Genomic DNA, 20,196 nt, shown 5'->3' on the forward strand with positions numbered 1-20,196 from the left:
CTCTGTCTCAGGGGGTGGGGGGTAGAGGGTAGAGTCAGGAAGTGGCATGGGGCTGAGTCTGGGAGCTCAGGAGTTGGAGATCAGCCTGTGAGACATAGGGAGACCACTATCAGCTCCTCCTCCCTTCTCCCCTCCGATATCCTCGGCTCTACACAAACAAACAGCTGGGCGTGGGAGTGATAGTGTAGCACTGTGATCCTACCTCCTTGGGAGACAGGTGGGAGGATCGCTTGAGCCCGGGAGGTCGAGGCTGCAATGAGTAGTGATCTCACCACTGCACTCCAGGCTGGGCGACAGAGTGAGACCCTGTCTTTTAAAAGTGGCACGACACTTGGTTCTTGCCCGAGTCGCAGTTCTCTCCTCAATTTCTTTCATTCATTCCTCATGACATGGCAGTGAAATCTCTCCTCGAGGAAGCTGCCTGGCCAAATCCATGAGTATTTCTGTAGGTGATGGGCTGTGGTGGCTGAAAAACGCAGTGGGACAACGATTCTGAGACGATACCACTAAATAGGCCCTGAGTGTATCCCCTCCTGTTTTCCACAGTGGGTTAGTTTCTACCCCGGCATTGTAGCTAGGTAGTTCAGAAACCTGAACAGTTGCCACCACCTTCACCTATTCACTGGGAAGGGGCAGGAGGGTGGCTAAACCCACAACATTCACAAATGCCCCCTAGGCCCAATGAATGGAGTCAGTCAAGAATCTGTTTTGAAGTGTTTTTGAATCACAAACCCATCTGCAAAGTCAAAATCAAAATAACTGCTAACTCGTCTTCTCCCCATTCCACATGAGGTAATGATGCCTGAATGAGAGCATGAACCTTGCTGCGATTATTTATTTATCTATTTATTTATTTATTTATTTATTAGACGGAGTCTTGCTCTGTCACCAGGCTGGAGTGCAGTGGTGATCCTGGCTCACTGCAACCTCTGCCTCCTGGGTTCAAGCGATTCCCCTGCTCAGCCTCCAAAGTAGCTGGGATTACAGGTGCTCACCACCACGCCCGGCTAATTTTTTTTTTTTGGCAGAGATGGGGGTTTCACCATGTTGGCCAGGATGGTCTTGATATCCTGACCTCGTTATCCGCCCTCCTTGGCCTCTGAAAGTGCTGGGATTACAGGCTTCAGCCACCCCGCCCGGCCGCTGAGTTTTTGCCTTCTGCATTCGTTCATTCATTCATTCATCCATTCACCGTGTTCAATTAAAAAAGTAACGTGATTAGAACCAAAATAGGGTCTGGGCAGGATATCTCGCAAGCACAGAGCTGCAACTCCTAAAGCAGCGCCGGCTGCGGGCTGATAGGACCATTGGGACAGTTTCTGGCAGAACTTGCTGACCACTTTATGCTTAAACGACAAAGACTCAATATGAGCGTGTATTTTAGAAGAGAACTGAAAGCTTTCCTGATTGCCGGAACCCAAATGGTGCAAAAGCCGGCATCCAGAAAGTCAGTACAACGAGCAAGTATGCATAGGAAACCACAGGAGACCCTGCTTAACCGAAAGAACTTTCAGCTGGAAGCCGAGGCGATTTGAATCACGAACACAGAATTCACGGAGGAACTGATGCTGCGTACGCTGGGAGAAAGAGGATTTAAAGCCCTTAGTGGTTACAATCTGTTAGTACTTCAGAATCCTTGCTCTGCTAAAACATACCACTGGCAGTGGTGGGATTCGAACCCACGTCCCCGAAGAGACTGGAGCCTAAATCCAGCGCCTTAGACCGCTCGGCCACACTACCACCCCGAGCACAAAGGTTTGTAACTACATTCTTCATTCTCTCAGCATTTTGCACCAGCGTACAAGTGCAAAATTCTGGCTTTTCTTCGCGGAAGCAGAGCTCCTGATGGCATTTTTATCCATCCTTAGGAATCTGAGCAAACCCGAGGAGAGGACGAATTACTGCATTCTCACTCGCCCTGGGAAGTGGGCTAGCAGGTAATCAACGATTATTAGCGTGAATGTCTTCGGAAGACCTTTATCTTTTATTTAACCTAGGCAATAAAAACACGGAAACTTTAAAAATCTCACTGGTGATTTGCAAGTTATTCGAGAAGACTGAAGAATAAGAACTCCTTGCTTTGGATCGTTGTTGTATGGGTACAAATAGTGCTTGGAGTGTCATGGGATCAAAGCTCAGGTCACTTATTAGGCGCCTTCTCCTTCAGAGACCTGCTTACGCCTGTCAGCGCGTTCAAAGGAAACTCCTTGGTCGCTTCCTCCTGCAGTTTGAGCATGGCGAGGTTGGGTGTAATTGCCGGGCTTCGTGGTCAGTAATTAAGGCCGCTCTGCACGCTCAGGTAGACTGACGTCCATGCAGTAGCACCGAAACCGTCTCCCTTTTATAGGGACCGAAGGGACCTCCAGAGGGAGGTCACATTCCAAGGGCATCCCCAGCACAGAAAGGGTGATTCCCAGGCTTCCCTGTAGCCCGGGAGCTGCTCATTCTGTTCTCTTTCTTTCTTTCGTCTTCTTCTTTTTTTTTTTTTTTTGAGACAGAGTCTCACTCTGTCACCAGGCGCTAGGCTGGAGTGCAGTGGCGCGATCTCGGCTCACTGTAACCTCCGCCTCCCGGAATTGAGCAATTCTCCTGCCTCAGCCTCCGTAGTAGCTGGGACTACAGGCGCGCGCCACCACGCCCAGCTAATTTTTTGTACTTTTTAGTAGAGACGGGGTTTTATCATGTTGGCCTGGACCATCTCGATCTCTTGACCTCGTGATCCGCCTGCCTTGGCTTCCCAAAGTGCTGGGATTACGGGCGTGAGCCACCGCGCCCGGCCTCTTTCTAATTTCTTTCTTTCTTGTTTCTTTTCCTTCCCTCCCTTCGTCCCTCCCTCCTTCCCTCCTTCTTTCCTTAATTCCTTCCCTCCTTCCTTTCTTCCTCCTCCTCCTCCTCTTCCTCCTCCTTCTCCTTCTCTCTCTCTCTATCTCTCTCGGCAGTATGGCTATTTTCATGATGTTGATTCTTCCTATCCATGAGCATGGACTGTTTTTCTCTCTTTGTTTCTGTCCTTTCTGATTTCCTTGAGCCGTTTGTAGCTCTCCTTCAAGAAGTCCTTCACTTCCCTTGTTAGCTGTATTCCTGGGTATTTTATTCTCTTTGAAGCAATTGTGAATGGGAGTTCATTCTTAATTTGGCTCTCTATTTGCCTGTTGTTGGTGTATAGGAATACTAGCAGTTTTTGTACATTGATTTTGTATCCTGAGGCTTTGCTAAAGTTGCTTATCAGCTTCTTCTTTTTACTCTTTTTTTCTTTTTCTTTTTCGAGACGGAGTCTTGCTCTGTCGCCCAGGCTGGAGTGCAGTGGTGCGATCTTGGCTCACTGCAACCTCTGCCTCCCGGGTTCAAGCAATTCTCTGCCTCAGCCTCCGAGTAGCTGGGATTACAGGCGCCCGCCACCACGCCCGGCAAATTTTTGAATTTTTAGTACAGACGGGGCTTCACCATCTTGGCCAGGGTGGTCTTGAACTCCTGACCTCATAATCCACCCGCCTCGGCCTCCCAAAGTGCTGGGATTACAGGCGTGAGCCGCTGCGCCCCGCCTTATGCCGGTTTTCAAGGGGAATGCTCCCAGCTTTTGTCCATTCAGTATGTTGGCTGTGGGTTTGTCATACACAGCTTTTATTATTTTGAGGTATGTTCCTTCAAAACCTACATTATTGAGAGTTTTTAACATGAAGGAATGTTGAATTTTACAAAAAGCCTTTTCTGCATCTATTGAGATAGTCAGTCGAGTGTTGTACTGTTTCTTTCTAAAGGAGCAGAGAAGCTAGAAAACAGTTTCAGAGGTGATACTTGGGGTCTCTCTCCCGCACCCAAAGTGGGAATCACTGATCTGCCAACAACCCCACTCGGCGCAGAGCCCTGGACTATATATTATTTATATTCTTTGCTGTTTCCACTTGGCCGTTTTCTTGGTCTGTGGATCCAGAAATTCTCCTAAGAGTCTAATTAAAGGTACCTAATTTTAAGTGCTCCTTCTGTCCCCCATATCGATCACCAAAAAAACCCACAACCCTCTGTCGCCTCTCCTGGCCCTAGGACTCTGAGGTCTCTCCCCAAGCCCTGGTGGCCCACAGGGTCGGGTTGAAGGTGAATTATGGAGATCGCTCCACCAGCGTAGAGACCCCTCCGTGTCTCCGCCATGACGGAGTTAGAGCCCGGACATATTCTCCCCACGCTGAGGGCAGTCGAGCTGAGGAAAAAAGAAGGAAGTGATAGAGGCCTGAGTTTGCAGAAGCCTATTCTTGATCCACTGAGCTAATGGCATGTCTGGGTGAGGCCTGCGTGATTATCTATGAGACTATTGTCTCTTGAAGTTCCCATTCTGGGCTGGTTTTATGACTCTGTCTACCTGCATTCACTAAATCCCGTGATCGCTCACATGTTACTAGAAAAATGCTACCCCTCAAATTATTGCTCGCCTTGATGTTATTTACTGTAACTGTAGCCATTGATAAGAGGATAAGAATCTTAATAGGATTAGAATCTTTTGTTTGTTTTGGGTTTAGTGATCTTTAGCTTAACCTGTATGCTACCCCCTCTCATACTTACTTTGTAATTTTCTGTTCCCTCCTGATAAAACTTTTGTAATGGGACCTACGTCAGACACTGTATGAAAAAACGTATATAAGCAACTGTGCACAAAGAATAAATCGCTGATCTGAGCACAGCTTGTTTCAGACCTCCAGACCCATTTCTTTCTCTATCTCTCTTTTCTTCCGCGCACTCTCTCTTCCAGGTATTAGGACCCTCTTGCTGGTCAAGAGATCCCTGGCAGACGTGCCGATCTCACGGACCCCAACAGTGAATAGAGAGGAACAAAGCGTTCTTCCCCGGGCCTTCGCGGGAGAGAAATCCTGCGAGTTCATGGTAACCGAGGCCAGGAGCTGGGGGGGGGGGGGGCGAGCCGAAAGGAAGTTCTTAGAAAGCAGTTTTAAAATAGGGCTCAGGGAACACCGGATAAACGTAGAACCCAGGCAGGGAAGCGGTGGCGGCAGAGGAAAGGGCCCGGACGTTCGGAGGTCGGAGACGGCTCTCCTCCCGCGCCCCTACCCACTCTAGTCACGGCTCCCCGCAGTGCCTCCCAAACTCACCTCGTGTTACACCCCCTCTCCGCGCCTCGTCGCCCTCTGGCGCCAGCACCCGCCTCCCTAACCTCCAACTCACAGGCAGTCTACACTCACTGGGTACCCACCGTTGGCCCTGACTGGGTCTTTCTCCCTAGAAGGAGGAGATGAGCACCCAAGGCCAACGGGCAGCCTCTCGTAGGTTTTGAATCCAGCCAGATGGTCAAAGATACGGCCTCCTACGCATCACTTAAGATGGAGAGATTAAAATACCCGTCGCCAGCCCCTTTGGCTGAATGTATGACTTCTAAGAAATTTCACATTGTGTTTTGACGCTTTGGAGGAAACCTTAGAAAAAAAAGGAATGTGAGCTTACTGCCTCCATCAGTACATGCAAGTCTTTGCCAGGGTCAGAAGTAGAAAGACTGAAGTTCTTAAGCTGGAGAGAATCCTAGGAATCCTGTGCTACCATATCAATGTGTAGATTTGGGAAGCATCAGCTTGAAAGAAAAAAAAGAGCCTGGGGCTCTTTGTGACTTGAAAGAGCTGTGGAGGGTGAACGGGAGGGAAGAGAACACATATTTTAAATACCTGTTGAATTATTATGCCTAGTATTGAGCAAATAAGAGACTTAGGGCCCATGAATGGGCCTCATATTGAAACTTTTGATGAGATCTCCAGAGGAGATTTTACAGGTATGCGGATCACTCCGCCAGCGTAGAGACCCCGCTGTGTCTCCGCCATCACGGAGTTAGAGCCCGGAAATATTCTCCCCACGCTGAGGGCAGTCGAGCTGAGGAAAAAAGAAGGAAGTGAAAGAGGCCTGAGTTTGCAGAAGCCTATTCTTGATCCACTGAGCTAATGGCATGTCTGGGTGAGGCCTGCGTGACTATTTACGAGACTACTGTCTCCCTTGAAGTTCCCGTTCTGGGCTGGTTTTATGACTCTGTTTACCTGCATTCACTAAATCCTGTGATCGTTCACATGTTACTAGAAAATTGCTACCCCTCAGATTATCGCTTGCCTTGATGTTACTCACTGTAACTGTAGTTATTGATAAGGGGATAAGAATCTTTATAGGATAAGAATCTTTTGTTTGTTTTGTGTTCAGTGACCTTTAGATAAACCTGTATGCTACCCCCTCCCCTGCTTACTTTGTAATTTTCTGTTCCCTCCTGATAAAACTTTTGTAATGGGACCTACGTCAGTCACTGTATGTAAAAACATATATAAACTCTTGTGCACGAGACTAAACTGCTGTCTTGGGCCTGGCCTGATTCAGCCCTCCAGATTTCATTCTTTCTGTCATTCTTTTCTTCCGCGCACTCTCTCTTCCAGGTATTGGGACCCTCTTGCTGGTCAAGAGACCCCCGGCAGACGTGCCGATCTCACGGACCACAACATACAGGCACATTTATGTCTCTTTGTGTTTAAGTGCTAGTTTGATGAACAGACCTGCTATGGTTTCGATATGGTTAATTTGTACCCAGTAAAACTGATGGCGCAATTTGATTTCCAATGTGGCAGTGTTGGGAGATGGGGCATGGTGGGAGGTGTTTGGATCACAGTAGCAAATTCCTTATGAAAGCCTTGGTCCCCTTCTCTCTGTAGTGTGTGAGTCCTGGTTCTGGTGAGACTGGATTACTTCCTTTGGGCATGGATTAGTTCCCTGGGAGAGTGGGTTGTTATACAGCCAAGATGCCCCTTGGTTTTGTTTTGTTTCTCTTTGCACATGTCTGCTTCCCCTTTGACCTCTGCCATGTTTTGACCTAGTATAGTGGCCCTCTCCAGAAGCCTGACTGATGCTGGTAACATGCTTCTCTTAATTTCCAGCCTTCAGAACTGTGAGCAAAATAAACCTCTTTCTTTCTAAATTACTCAGCCTCAGGTATTCTATTACAGCAACACAAAATGTACAAAGACAATACTCATTTGACCAGGCGTGGTGGGTCACGTCTGTAATCCCAGCATTTTGGGACACTGAGGCAGGCAGATGGTCTTGCCGTCAAGATTTTGAGAACAGCCTAGACAACACAGTGAAACCCCATCTCTACTAAAAATACAAAAATTAGCCAGGCATAGTGGCACTGCCTGTAATCCTAGCTACTCAGGAGGCTGAGGCAAGAGAATTGCTTGAACCTGGGAGGTGGAGGTTGCAGTGAGCCAAGATCGTGCCATTGCACTCCAGCCTGGGCGACAGACTCTATCTCAAAAAAAAAAAAAAAAAAAAAAAAAAAACAAGTAAAAGACAATAATCATAATACTTATTTAAATAACCCATAGTTTCTCTATATGTTGACTTTTTTTATTTTTGAAATATGAAGATTCTCATGTGATGGAAGTAACCTGAGCCCATCTTGATCTTTTTTAGTGCCAGATCAGGCAATAAAAGGAACCAGTCAACAGGAAAGAACCTAGTCATCACAGCAGAGCTCTCTTTGCTCCTGGAATGTTGCAGGTTCAAATTCCTCAAACTGACAGGTGTCCGAGCACTTTCTTTTCAAGATAGAAAGTACCACACTCTCCTGTTCCTGGCCAAAGTTCCTATACTAACAAGTGGGCATGGCTTCTCCTATTCAATCTCAAAAGTTACTTGAGCACCTGTTTCCTGTCGTGTGCTCACTGGATCCTTCAGGGGAGGGAGGAGCCTTGGTCTCTTCCTTTCAAGAAGTGGATCACAAGTTGGATTGCACAGCTCAAACGGGAAGCGCCCTGAGACCCATAAGCCAAGTGTCTCAGCTTTCTTAGTGGAATACTGCATACTTAACTGCCCAGCATCTAAAGCAAATGGATAACCACTCTTTCAGAAAGATGCCTGATACAAATACATGCAATGAATTCGTCTGGTGGCCCATGTCTATTCCTTCAGTCTTCAGCACAGAATACTGGTATTCTAGGCTCCAGCATTCTACGATATTGTCGGCGAGTTTAACCTTGAATTTCCTGCTATTCATATCTTGTTAATAGTCCAGATGATGAAAATTTAGAGAGAAGCAAGAGATTTACTTTAAGGCCTTAATATGCAAAGTGTGACTGGGGGCCAACAGCATCAGCATCTTCTGGTAGCAGATTAGAAATGCAGAATCTCAGGCCTACTGAATCAGAATCTTAACAAGCTCCCCAAAAGTATGTGTTAAATTTTTAGAAATACTCTATGTACCAACTTCTGTATCAAATGTTCTATGCTTATTTAGATCATCTGAATGTTTTCACCAGAATCTTTCTGGATCAGTCTGCAGCAGAAGACATGTACTACATTGCAATGTAAAGCTCTATTCCTAGCTCCAATAGACAGCCATCTCTCTATTGGCCTGAGGACCCCTCTATGTGCTATAAAATCTTGCTTAAAATTTAATGCTATGTTTAAATTAAATAATATTTGTGATGACTGCATCAGATAGTCAATGCTTTCGGCATTTATTGAACCCCACTTACATACTTAGCTCTGATATGGTTTCATATGGTTATCACATTGACCATGACAGTAATGCAAAGTACTGTGATGTACTTAGACATTTTCTAAAGTAAGTGCTCAAAGAAAAAAGGGAAAATTACATTTTTTTCTTTGTATTCAGCAGGGAGATTTAAGCCTCTTATTTCTAGTTTGTATTTGTCTTTACGCTTTTCGTCGAACTTCATTGGAGAGATGGGACAAGAGGGACTTTATGGAGCAATTCAATGGAATCAATCACTTCTGCAAGCTTCAGGTGAAAAGAAATGCAAACTTTGAACTATGGTATGATCAACAGGAATGGAAAAGGGAAGGATATGAGGCATTCTTTATTTTACTTCTGTTCGTTCTTCTTCTGTAGCTCTGATAAAGAGCCATCCCCCCTATTTCTTTGAGCATTTACTTTAGAAAACTTGTAAGTACATCACAGTACTTTGCATTACTATGATGGTCAATGTGATAACCATATGAAACCATATCAGAGCTAAGTATGTAAGCGGGGTTCAATAAATGCTGAAAGCATTGACTATCTGATGCTGTCATCACAAATATTATTTAATTTAAATGTAGCATTTAAGTTTAAGCAAGATTTTATAGCACATACAGGGGTTCTTAGGCCAATAGGGGGATGGATCTCTATTGGAGCTAGTATCATTGTCCTCCTTCCCCTACTCCATCCACACAAATATTGTAATAGTCTTGGTGCTTTGGGTTTAAAAAGATCATGTCTGATGTGCAACTTAATTTCTTCTTTGATTTCCCTTTACTGCTTTTCCTAGTCCCTGACTTTAATTTTATAATGTTCCAGGTGCTCAAAACATGGTCAGCTTATCAATGAACACATAGGAGTGTTTATAATGGGTTTAAACATTTGAGGCAGGCCAGTGGGATGCATCTGCCAGGAGGCCTTTTGGGGCTTAGAAATAGAATCTTGCTCACTTCACATCCACCAAATAAATCTGTGCTCACCATTTGATTAGGTTTGGGGAGGGGCTGAAGACAAACAAGGTTATTATCCTTGCTCATGGGGAACTTGAATTTGAATAAAAGAGAATATCTTCTCCACCTTTTACAATACACACAATAAAAACCTAGAAGAATGAACAAACGCACGGAGACACACACGCTATAGTTGTATAGCAATACAAGTAGTAACTGATAATCACCAGAGTGAGTGTAGCCTCAGTTTCCAGAAGGTTAAGATGTCTGTGGAAATCTGAAGAAAATAACTTTGAGAAAGTACAAATCAAGGCAAGTACGTGTGTGTGTGTGTGTGTGTGTGTGTTTAAAGCTTTACAAAGCCACATTCCTTGATATCTGAGATATACAACCTATGTATCTCAGAAACCAGTATGCCTGTCCATAGGTGTTCCTGGATGTTGTTATAGTGAATAATTGGTTGGGTCCTGGTAACTGTGCCTACTTTTCTGGGATATAAATTCCTGACCTTTAAAAATACTCTATAGCCAATGAAGCTGAAAATTACAAAGTCTCTCCCAAAGGATGGCATTAAAGTCTTCTTTTCTGAACAGAAGCTCTTGAAATAGTGCACTCTCATGTAAATAAGTAACACTCATTAGACTTCATTCTTTCTGCTTGGGTTACTAGAAATTCAGTCCTACCTAGACCCTAGAAAAGCTATCCCAGAAAATTAGTAGTAGCGTTCTTGACAAAAATATTTAAGCTAAATCTAATCATGAGGAAATAAGTAAATATTAAACTGAATCTTATATGAGGAAATAATCACATTCAGAATGTGAGACTTCCTATAAGACAATTGCCATGAGAAAAGAAAGTCTAAGAGGAGGGGAATTTTCTAGATTAAAGGAGACCAGAGAGATGTTACAACTAAATGCAGTGAGAAACATTGTTAGAACTTAAATTATTTTAATAGGAACGGGGTAACTGGGGAAATTTGAATGTGGACTGTATGTTTATTAGAATATAAGGAACTATAAATTTTCTTAGGTGGGATATGGTACTAATATTCTGCTCTTGGATAGTATATGTGAACGGGGGACGGGGAGGTAAGGAGGAAGCAAATGTTACTAATAATTGGTGTTCTAGGTAAAGAGTGTATAGGTTTTATTGTACTGTTTCTTAAACTTTTGCCTAGGGTATAACTATACAAACAGACAGGGGCCAGAACATACATAAAACTAGAACTCTGACCAGTAGTAACCTACAACAGCCAGTGCAGGAAGTCAACCCACAGTGACCAGCCCAGGAAGCCAGACAATTATCTATAAGCCAAACTACTAGGAAGTCAGACCACTATCTCTAAGTATCCAGCCCAGGAAGCCAAATAATCTCTGTAAAATCCAGACCCAAATGGCTGGGAATTTATGAATAATTACTTGTTTCTGTTTCTATGTTAGGATCAACCACAGAAGGCCAAATATACATCCCTAACCAATCACATGGGATGCCCCACTTCTAGTTGGTCTGCCCACCGCTTCCCCATGCCACAGCCTCTAGTCAGGGCACACTTGAAGCCTTCCCTTTGTCCACTATAAAGTTTTCTCACTCCTCTGCCTGCCTTTGAGTCTCTGCCAAGTCACAAGTGATGCTCCTTCAGGTCCTCACTTCCAAGATGACAAAAAAAAGAAGTAACAATGGTCATGCCAAAAAGGACCATGGCCTATTCGCTGCATGAACTATGCCCGATGCCCACCCAAAGGCAAGGCTATTAAGAAGTTCATCATTCAAAACATAGTAGAGACTGCACCTGTCAGGGACATTTCTGAAGCTAGTATCTTTGATGCCTACGGGCTTCCTAAGTTGTTTGTGAAAATCTGCTACTGTGGGAGTTGTGTCATTCACAGCAAGATAGACAGGAATTAATCTGGTGAGGCCTGCAAGGACCAAACACACCCACTCTGACTCAGACCGGTGGGTGCTGCCACAGGACCCCTACCAAAGCCCATATAAGAAGGTGAGTAAGCACTAAAGAAAAACTATCCTCTAGAGAAAAATAATAACCTTTGCTTGGTCTCACTTAGCAGGTGTTCATTTATTTCACATTAGAATTAAAGTTTTTCCAAATGAAAAGTTGAGGGGAGGCTGGGCCCACTGAGTGGCTCACGCATGTAATCCCTACACTTTGGGAGGCCAAGGTGGGCAGATCACGAGGTTAGGAGATCGAGACCATCATGGCCGACATGGTGAAACCCCGTCTCTACTAAAGATACAAAAAATTATTAGCTGAGCATGGGGGTATGCCTCTAATCCCAGCTATTCGGGAGGCTGAGGCAAGAGAATCGCTTGAACCGGGGAGTCAGAGGTTGCAGTGAGCCGAGATCATGCCACTGTACAGAGCCAGACTCTGTCTCAAAAAAAAAAAAAAAAAAAAAAGCAATTAAAAATATTGCTAAGATTACAACTAGGGGTCAAGCTGCTCCGCAGGAGAAGTGCTCAGGATGGGCCGGAACACAGTGGAGCACAATCACGTTTGATATTGCTCTCTAAGTTTAATAAACTAGCAGAAGGGGCTCTTGGAATTTCCTAGGGTCAGACAGGCCAACTCAAATGAATTGTGGACTAAGGGGCTGGAAGAATGCGAATATAACATAAGGTCCTGGAACAACCTTTGATGGTAGGAGGTAGGCTGAATGTGGATGGGGTCAATTGGTCAAAGATTTATTTGTACTGATAAAGGAGTGAACCCTCTCCGCAAAGCCAGCCTCTGTCTAGGAGAAACGAAAAACATCAGATCCATGGTTGTCCCCCTGGCTTCTCTCCTTGGCATACTTCTTTGAATATTTTAAATTATTCTTAAATGTTTAACAGTCTGTGGTTAGAAGAGAAGAAATCAATTCATGTAGGGAATAGAAGTGAGCTTGCCAAATTGTGACAGGGTGAGGATGAGGGGACAGATTCTAAGAGGAGGTGAGGAGGCAAGAATACCATCAGAGAAAGACAAGCAAAGAGAGGAGGGGAAACAGCAAAGAGGAAGAAGGCCGTTTGAGAGACAGTTTGCAATGCTTAGTAATGTTGCCTATGGTCAGTCTCCCTGAAAATAATAATAATGCAGAGAATACTAACTATGATGATAATAATAAACACCTGTTTCCAAAACAGAGACTTTGAGACCTGGCAGAGGTAAATAACTGATTTAGGTTCTTTCTAACCACTGTACTAAATACTCTATGTCTATACTTGCCAACAATCACACGTCATCTATGACGAAAAGTGTATTTTAATTTGTTTTTTCTGCTCTAGAAAAAAGGTAAACCTACTTGTGTCCCCCAATATTAAAAAACAAAAGGTAGGCAACCTGCCATTTCCTTAAGCTACGAGGGTGTCTTTAGGCACAAAGAGATCACGTTAGAGGTTTTCTCCAATGAACTGTCTTGTGTAGGCAAATAGAGTATAGAGACTCAATTCTTAATTCAGTCATTTAAAACAAAGGGTTGTAGCTCCTTTGGAGCAGGAGACTGAGGGTTAAACATCCAGGAGTTTTGGAAGGAGCAGCCCTTGTCAGGCTACAGAAGATAGTATTCATCTCACCTTAGGACAACATTGTGAGGCCTCTTCCTGACTCATCCCTAATCCAAGAATATCTGCCACAAACACCTTACTTTGCCTATCTAAATAGAGTAATTTTCTTCCTTGAAAATGTGTAAGGTCAACAGCATCATATTTTACATTTAAATAATGAAAATTAAAGGAGACAATGAATCATAATAACCTTACAGATTTCTTACAAATTTTGTGATCTTGGACATGAAAGCACTAAAAAATTGTGAGTGTAAGAGCAGACCTGTGGTCAGAGGGTCTAAATCTTCCTAAGTAGAGTCGGTTCACTTCTTGGGGTTGCATGAATCAGTGCTTTTTTCTCAGTGTTCTCATCTACAGCTTATTTAAATGGGTACTAGGTCTTTCTTAGTTAAAGAAATGTTTAGTTTCTGTTCACCAGCTTATATAAACAAGGCTTATAAAAATTAAAAACAATCTTTTCTAAAAAGTTGTATTATTTTCATACCAACTATGTGAAAATCTGTGTATGTCTTTAGGGAAGGATTAAACTCTTCTTCCTTAACACCCATTTTCCCTGTTTGCTTCTACCCCTGGACCTTTGAGAGAGAGGGACTAACTCCAGAAAGGCAAGTTTAGAGGTTTGGGGCTCTAGATTCAGAAAGGAAAAAACCGTGGAAAATCTCTTCTCACCTCCGTCCCTGGATTTTACCACCATATTAAGTGGAAGGAGTGCACTACAATTTCCTTGTCCATCAGAAACCCTCCATAGACGCCTTCAGGGAGGTGTAGGGGGAGGGTCTCCCTTGTACCCAAAGATCTGAAATTCTTGTATCTGCACTATTTCCATGCACCCCAGAGGCACAGTAGGCAACGTCTCAACAGAGTATCAGGGCGAGGAACGGGAAGACAGCCTGGTAGTGACTCTGCTCAAAGCAGAATCTTTTCGAGAGGTTTACAGTACACAAAAATGATCTCATGTTGTAGGGGAATGTCCTGGAATTGATTCAAAGAGGCACAATACAAATCTATAAGGCGAAAGGTAGAGATAGGGTGACCAGGCGAGGGCTCCATAGCTCAGGGGTTAGAGCACTGGTCTTGTAAACCAGGGGTCGCGAGTTCAAATCTCGCTGGGGCCTGCACTTTTTTTCCCCCTGCCCACAGAATTTCACATCAGAAGGTAAGCGGGGGCCGGACAACGCGGCACCAACGTGGCTTTCTCTTGGCACATCTGCTTGTCTACGGCGCCGCTTAGGCAGCTGGGCTAGGCGGATTCATATATGCTACTAGAAGCTGCCAATCTCAATGACTTGCGGTTTGTGGTTTACTTCTGCTGCGCAAATAGCATGCATTCCTGCCGATAAAAGGCAAGGAAGGACCTAGTTCGTCAGAAAAATGCCTAACGACTTCAATGAGCCTTAAGGCAAAACTAAGAGAGCTTTGCGCCACGGCTCGTTGGTCTAGGGGTATGATTCTCGCTTAGGGTGCGAGAGGTCCCGGGTTCAAATCCCGGACGAGCCCTCTTTTCTGCACTTCAACAAGATATGTCTGGTTGAAAACTTTCCCACTGCATTTTGCTCTCTCTCTACACTATGCATTGAAAAATTGCAGCCAAAGACTTCCCAGGGATGTGAAACAATAAAGCAGAGAAAGTTCTAGGTTATCTTTTTTATTCTCTCTGACAAACTGTAACACATCTTCCTCTCCCTGCCTACCTCTAGCAATCCTGTTCAGCCAAATAAACGTGGATGTGAAGTTGCTTGGAAACTTTAGCCCTTGGTAAACACAAGGAGCTGCTGTGTAACTGTATGATGTGTATCTTTTAAAAAGGGGTTATATATTATTACATAATACCGCCTTTTCTTCTTCTTTTCCTTTCTTTCTTTTTTTTCACCCTTTCCGGTTTTTTTGTTTTATTTTTTCTGTGAGGTAGGCAATGAATTCTGTTAACTCCAGTGGAGCAATAAAGTGATGGGGGAAAGTGTATCTCCAAAGACAAATTTTGAAATGTTAAGTTTAAAAAAAAAATGTTTTGTGGACCCTTAGCAACTTTCTTTATTGTGTGAATAACTACTACAAAATAAAACGATTCCTTTAGAAGTGAACTATATCCCTTCCTGGCAGCAGATGGACTGACTAACCCATATCAACACTCATATTCTCTGTCTTCTGTCCTGTTTCAAGGCCCATCTTTCACTTCTCATATTTAAGGGCAACACCTTTAGTTTCACATCAGATTAATTTTCCATTTCCTCTCCTTTAGGTAAGGACCTGGTTTCTGAAATCAACAGTACCTCCTCACCTCCACCCCCAAGCCCCTAACTACACACACAGCAGCTATTTCCCCTAGTGTGCCAATCATTCCCATCTGCATACAAACACCAAATAGCTGCAGTATCACCAATCCTTAAAAAAAAAATCCTTCTTAACCATTCTTCCCAGCTATCATACCAATTCTCTTTCTTCTGTATGGATAAAACAATGTTCTTAAAAGATCTGCATTATCTCAACTTCCTCCCCCATGCTCTGTCCTCAACCAATTATGATCAGGCCTTTTTTCTCCTCCACGCCACTGAAACAAATGGCTTTTGTCAAGGTCACCAATGACTTTGATGTTTCCAGATCTAAAGATCTTTTCAGGCTTCATCCTACTTCACTTCTCATCTCAGGAGCCTACCTTTCAGTCTCTTGATGGCTCCTCCTATCCTGACCTCTCAATATTTGAGTGTTATCTTGCTCTCCCCTCACCCTTTTTGTTTTGTTTTGTTTATATCTCTATACTCAGCAAATCATGAGGCTTAACATAGCATTCTATACTGATGATCCCTATTCATAAGCCTTGACCTAGGTTTGTAGATATAGTTGCCTGCTCGCCCCAGTGTGTGAACGAGTTACAGGCATCTCAAAATTTACTTGTCTCATGTAGTAGCCTTGATTTCCTGCCACTCCTCTCCCAGTTGCTCTCCAACCACCACCCATATCTTGGGAACAGATCCATCATTTATCCAGTTTCTCCATACCTCACATCCAATCCACTGTTCTATCTTCATCTATTTCCTAAAGCACTCATTATCACCCTAGTCTAAACTCACCTTCGTCTCTTACAAATCCCACAATGGCCTTCTAACTCATCTTCCTACTTCTTCTCTACTTACAATGTTTCAAGACCATTTTTGGTCATTGTGGCATTCATTTTTCCAGTTTAGACTATGAGTTTCCCTTGTGGGCAGGCATTATTTTATTCATCTTTCTGTACTCCTCAACAACAGTGCAAATTAATCTCGTTTATTTTTGCCTTTGCAAAGCGCTCAACATACGCTTATCCACTTCAAGGCAAAGTGAAGGCTACGTGTTAATGATATTAATGTCCTAGCACTTTCCCTTCTTCTGGAAACCATTGATTCAAAAACATCTTTATGATCTTGAGAGGGTTTTACTGTATGAAGTACTTCACATTATGAAAGACTCAGAAATACGATACGCTCCAGAATAGCACCCAGCTACTTTCTTTACCAACTGGAGAGAAGAGATTGGGTGCTAGAGAAAGGTGAAGAGACTGTGTTAACGTGGTAGCGCCAGTACAGTCTTCGCGATACACGGATGGTTCAAAAAAAGAGAAGAAAAAAAGAACAAGCCACATATGGCAGCGGTGGGATTCGAACCCACGCCCCCGAAGAGACTGGAGCCTTAATCCAGCGCCTTAGACCGCTCGGCCACGCTACCTGCTGGCTAACATGCTGAAGCATATTTTCTACCCTTCCCTCTTTTGCTCTCCTCACCCGCCAACTTCATGACACTACATTTATAGTTTTATTGGATTTTTTTCTTTCTGGTTTGTTTACCTCTCCTTCCTCTTTTGAGCTGCAATATTTGAGATTGGTGGAAAGAGTTATAATACGTGTTTTGCAAGGCGTCCAGAGAGAGGGAGGGCAACCTCGTCAGGTCTAACGGTTCGGAGCGCCAGTCGTGTGCCAGGCACAGGCGGGTGATCCGGCAGTCGGGGCCCTCTTCTGCCTCGGGGTCCCTCCACCGAAGGCGCCCTGAGGCGGAGCTTTCGCCAGGCGGGCCGCGGGCACGGCGGTCGGTACCTGTACAAACGAGATGCCTTCCGGCCACTGGATAACTCGGGACGGTCCCTGATTTGCCCGTCCTCTGTCCTGCAGCAGCTTTGGCTCACTCAGAAGTGAAAACATGCAGCTAAATGATTCCCGCTGACGCCTAAAAGAAATCTACAGTCTCAAGGCGCCGCCTTCCGGAATTTGGGTGAGAAAGTCTGCAGTGATTCACTTTATCCACTAGGTGTCACCCCTGCCCATAATTATAAAAGAAGACAGTGACCAACTGTAGACGTGGCTAAAACTTTCCTATCGAAGTTTGGTAACCCAAATGTCCCTTGCGGGTGGCTCGTTGGTCTAGGGGTATGATTCTCGCTTAGGGTGCGAGAGGTCCCGGGTTCAAATCCCGGACGAGCCCAGTTTTTCTTCTTTCTCCCAGTCAGCCGGCCCCCATAAAATCAGATTTTCTGTCAGTGCACACCCCAATACGACCACAGCTTTATTCATGTTAAACACCATCGCACAAAGTAAGCACCGTAAGAAGTTACTATTAGTATGTGAATACCATCTAATGCTCCATTATTTCAAAGATATGTATTTCATCTTTAGGCAAAAATGCTTTGTCATGGTATTACATTAGGAGGATAAATACCAGGTGCTATCACAAATGTAGTATTTCTTTTACATAATCATTATTTTAAATCAACCAGCTTTTCTTTTTTGCAGTTCTTAGTTATTATCCAGGAATTGTTATTCAGGACAGGCATATCTTAATATTTCACATAACCCTCACTTTTCCTCTATTGCAAGCGCAGAGGATAGCAGATGTGGTGAAGGTCTTGTCACATAATAAAGGCTAGGCTCCCTCGTTTCAAGCCTGAGCTCACTGAGCCCTTCTGTGTGTGCATAGGGGTGGGAAACTCTCAGGTGGTGTAGCCTCTTGGGAATGAACTTCTCACCAGGGATTTGCAATCGTATCTGCATATTAGACTCACTTGGGAAACTTTTTAACCATTCACTGCTGGGTGTAATCCCAGAACAATTACACTGTAACCTCTGAGGATGGGATCCTGGGAATGATGCACACACTCTCTCTCTCTCTCCCTCTCTCTCTCCTGCCTCCTCCCCCACCCCACTCTCCCTCCCTGTACCCCCCTTCCTTCCTCCCTTCCTTCCTTGAGTTTTGCTCTTGTTGCCCAGGCTGGAGTGCAGTGGCACAATCTCAACTCACTGGAACCTTGGCCTCCTGGGTTCAAGCGATTCTCCTGCCTCAGCCTCACATGTAGCAGGGATTATAGGCATGCACCACATGCCTGGCTAATTTCCGTATTTTTAGTAGAGACAGGGTGTCACCATGCTGGCCAGGCTGGTCTCAAACTCCTGATTTCAGGTGATCCACCCGCTTCAGTCTCCCAAAGTGCTGGGATTACAGGTGTGACCACTTTGCCCAGCCTGGGAATGGTGATTTTTCAAACGCTCCCAAGATGTAATTGGAATTGCCCCGGGAGCTACAGATGCTACCAGCTTGCTCTACAAGCCACAGCTGGAGATCACGCCCTGCATGGTTACTTGTGTTAACTAAATCTAGGCTGCCTGTGTCCTACTCTGCGTTTCTCAGAATCACCCCCTTCCAGCCAGTACTTGATCCTCCCTAGTTATGTTTTCTTTTGGGTACAATTGTGTGCCAAATTATTTTAGCTCTGCAATCCTCCTTACTTTCCCAAGCCACAGAAATGGACTACGTTACAAGCAGGAAACTCAAAGAGGAAAAAGACAACCTAGTGGTTCATCCCGCTTGTTTGAGAAAGGTATGTGGCTGTGTGTGTTGTGGGGAGGAGGGCTTTCACTTTCTACACAATGGCTAGACCCTCAGAACACCCTCTTCATCTCCATTCTCCCATTACCAGTGGGATAGTGAGTGTTTACATCCTACAGTTCAGCCAGATGTGTCCTGACTCATCTGATGAACAAGAGCTAGAAATCACAGGTATTTTTCACCTCACTCCTAGCGACACTGTTGAGTATTTAACTTCTGATACCTCTTCAGATATTTAGAAGAACTACGAAATAAATAATCTTGGAATTATCCTTTATTCCTCTCTCTTACAACTCATGTTCAATCCTTTAAATAATGATGTTGGCTCTATCATCAGACTGTTTCCAGAATTCAAACACTTCTCACCACCTCCACCTCCACTGCTGTAGTCAACGCTGTCACCACTTCTCACCTGCCCTATTGCAGCAGCCCTTTAGCAGGTCTCTCTGTTTTGTCCTTGTGCCCTTAAATCTATTTTCCACAAAGTAGTCAGAATGATCCTGCCAAATCCTAGGAGCTCGTCGTTTCTCTGCTTACAACCCTCTGTGCATCTCTGCCATGCTAAGGGTTAGGTTCCAGTCCCAGCTGAGGGATGAGGGGCGTGGGTGGACATGGGGCAGGGACCTGGAGGAACACTCAAAAGACAGAAGGTAAATGAGACATGGCTTCAGTCAGCAGCCCCTTCACAGGGTCAGTGTTACATTTACACACTACAAACACAATAGTGGCTGAGAGCCAAGTGGGGAGCTTCTCTATGTTGTGTCCACATGGCTATAATTTTATAAGACATGGGACCGTGCACTTGCGCCCCAATCCTGCTGAGTCATCTAGGCTGTTTTCCTCGGCCATGCCTGCTGCCCTATGCCTGCCTGGCTGCAGCACTGCCATGTTCCTTACGATCTCTATTTCAATCAGCATAATTTATCTCAGCATAAGATCGAAACCCCTTGCCATGGCTTAGAAAAGTCCCTACGTGATTTTGCCACTTCTTGGACTCTCTTTAGTTCCCTAACCTTATCTCCTGCTATTGTCTCCCTTTTCTCGCTCCATTCCAACTACATTAGCCTCTGCTGCCCTCAGAAATACTCACTACGGTGCCATTGTATTTGCTCTTCCCTCTGCCTTGAGTCTTATCTCTCCCATATTTGCAAGAGTCAGTGCTTCACTTCCATAAGATCTCTGCTCAGATTCCACCTACCAGAGGTGATTTCTCGGTCCACTCCATATGAAATTGCAGCCACCCACTTTGCTCTCTACTCCCTCCTTCTCTACTTTGATTCTTCATTGCACACACCACCACCTGAATTTTACTGCTGCTGCTGCTGTGGT

At 44.5% G+C, this 20,196-nt stretch overlaps 5 non-coding genes across 5 annotated transcripts; 3 read left to right on the plus strand and 2 right to left on the minus strand.

The window, feature by feature from the left end:
• Window positions 1-1,658: 1,658 nt before the first annotated feature.
• Window positions 1,659-1,740, minus strand: TRNAL-UAG (transfer RNA leucine (anticodon UAG)). The gene has a single exon. It is a non-coding gene; the product is annotated as a tRNA-Leu (tRNA).
• Window positions 1,741-14,062: 12,322 nt separating this feature from the next.
• On the plus strand, window positions 14,063-14,135 carry TRNAT-UGU (transfer RNA threonine (anticodon UGU)). Its single transcript has one exon. It is a non-coding gene; the product is annotated as a tRNA-Thr (tRNA).
• Window positions 14,136-14,445: 310 nt separating this feature from the next.
• TRNAP-AGG (transfer RNA proline (anticodon AGG)) lies at window positions 14,446-14,517 on the plus strand. Its single transcript has one exon. It is a non-coding gene; the product is annotated as a tRNA-Pro (tRNA).
• Window positions 14,518-16,637: 2,120 nt separating this feature from the next.
• TRNAL-AAG (transfer RNA leucine (anticodon AAG)) lies at window positions 16,638-16,719 on the minus strand. Its single transcript has one exon. It is a non-coding gene; the product is annotated as a tRNA-Leu (tRNA).
• Window positions 16,720-17,397: 678 nt separating this feature from the next.
• TRNAP-AGG (transfer RNA proline (anticodon AGG)) lies at window positions 17,398-17,469 on the plus strand. Its single transcript has one exon. It is a non-coding gene; the product is annotated as a tRNA-Pro (tRNA).
• Window positions 17,470-20,196: the final 2,727 nt, after the last annotated feature.

The sequence above is a fragment of the Aotus nancymaae genome, unplaced genomic scaffold, assembly GCF_030222135.1.
Source record: "Aotus nancymaae isolate 86718 unplaced genomic scaffold, 86718_ANA_hifiasm-v0.15.2.pri h1tg000011l, whole genome shotgun sequence".
Taxonomy (NCBI): Eukaryota; Metazoa; Chordata; class Mammalia; order Primates; family Aotidae; genus Aotus; species Aotus nancymaae.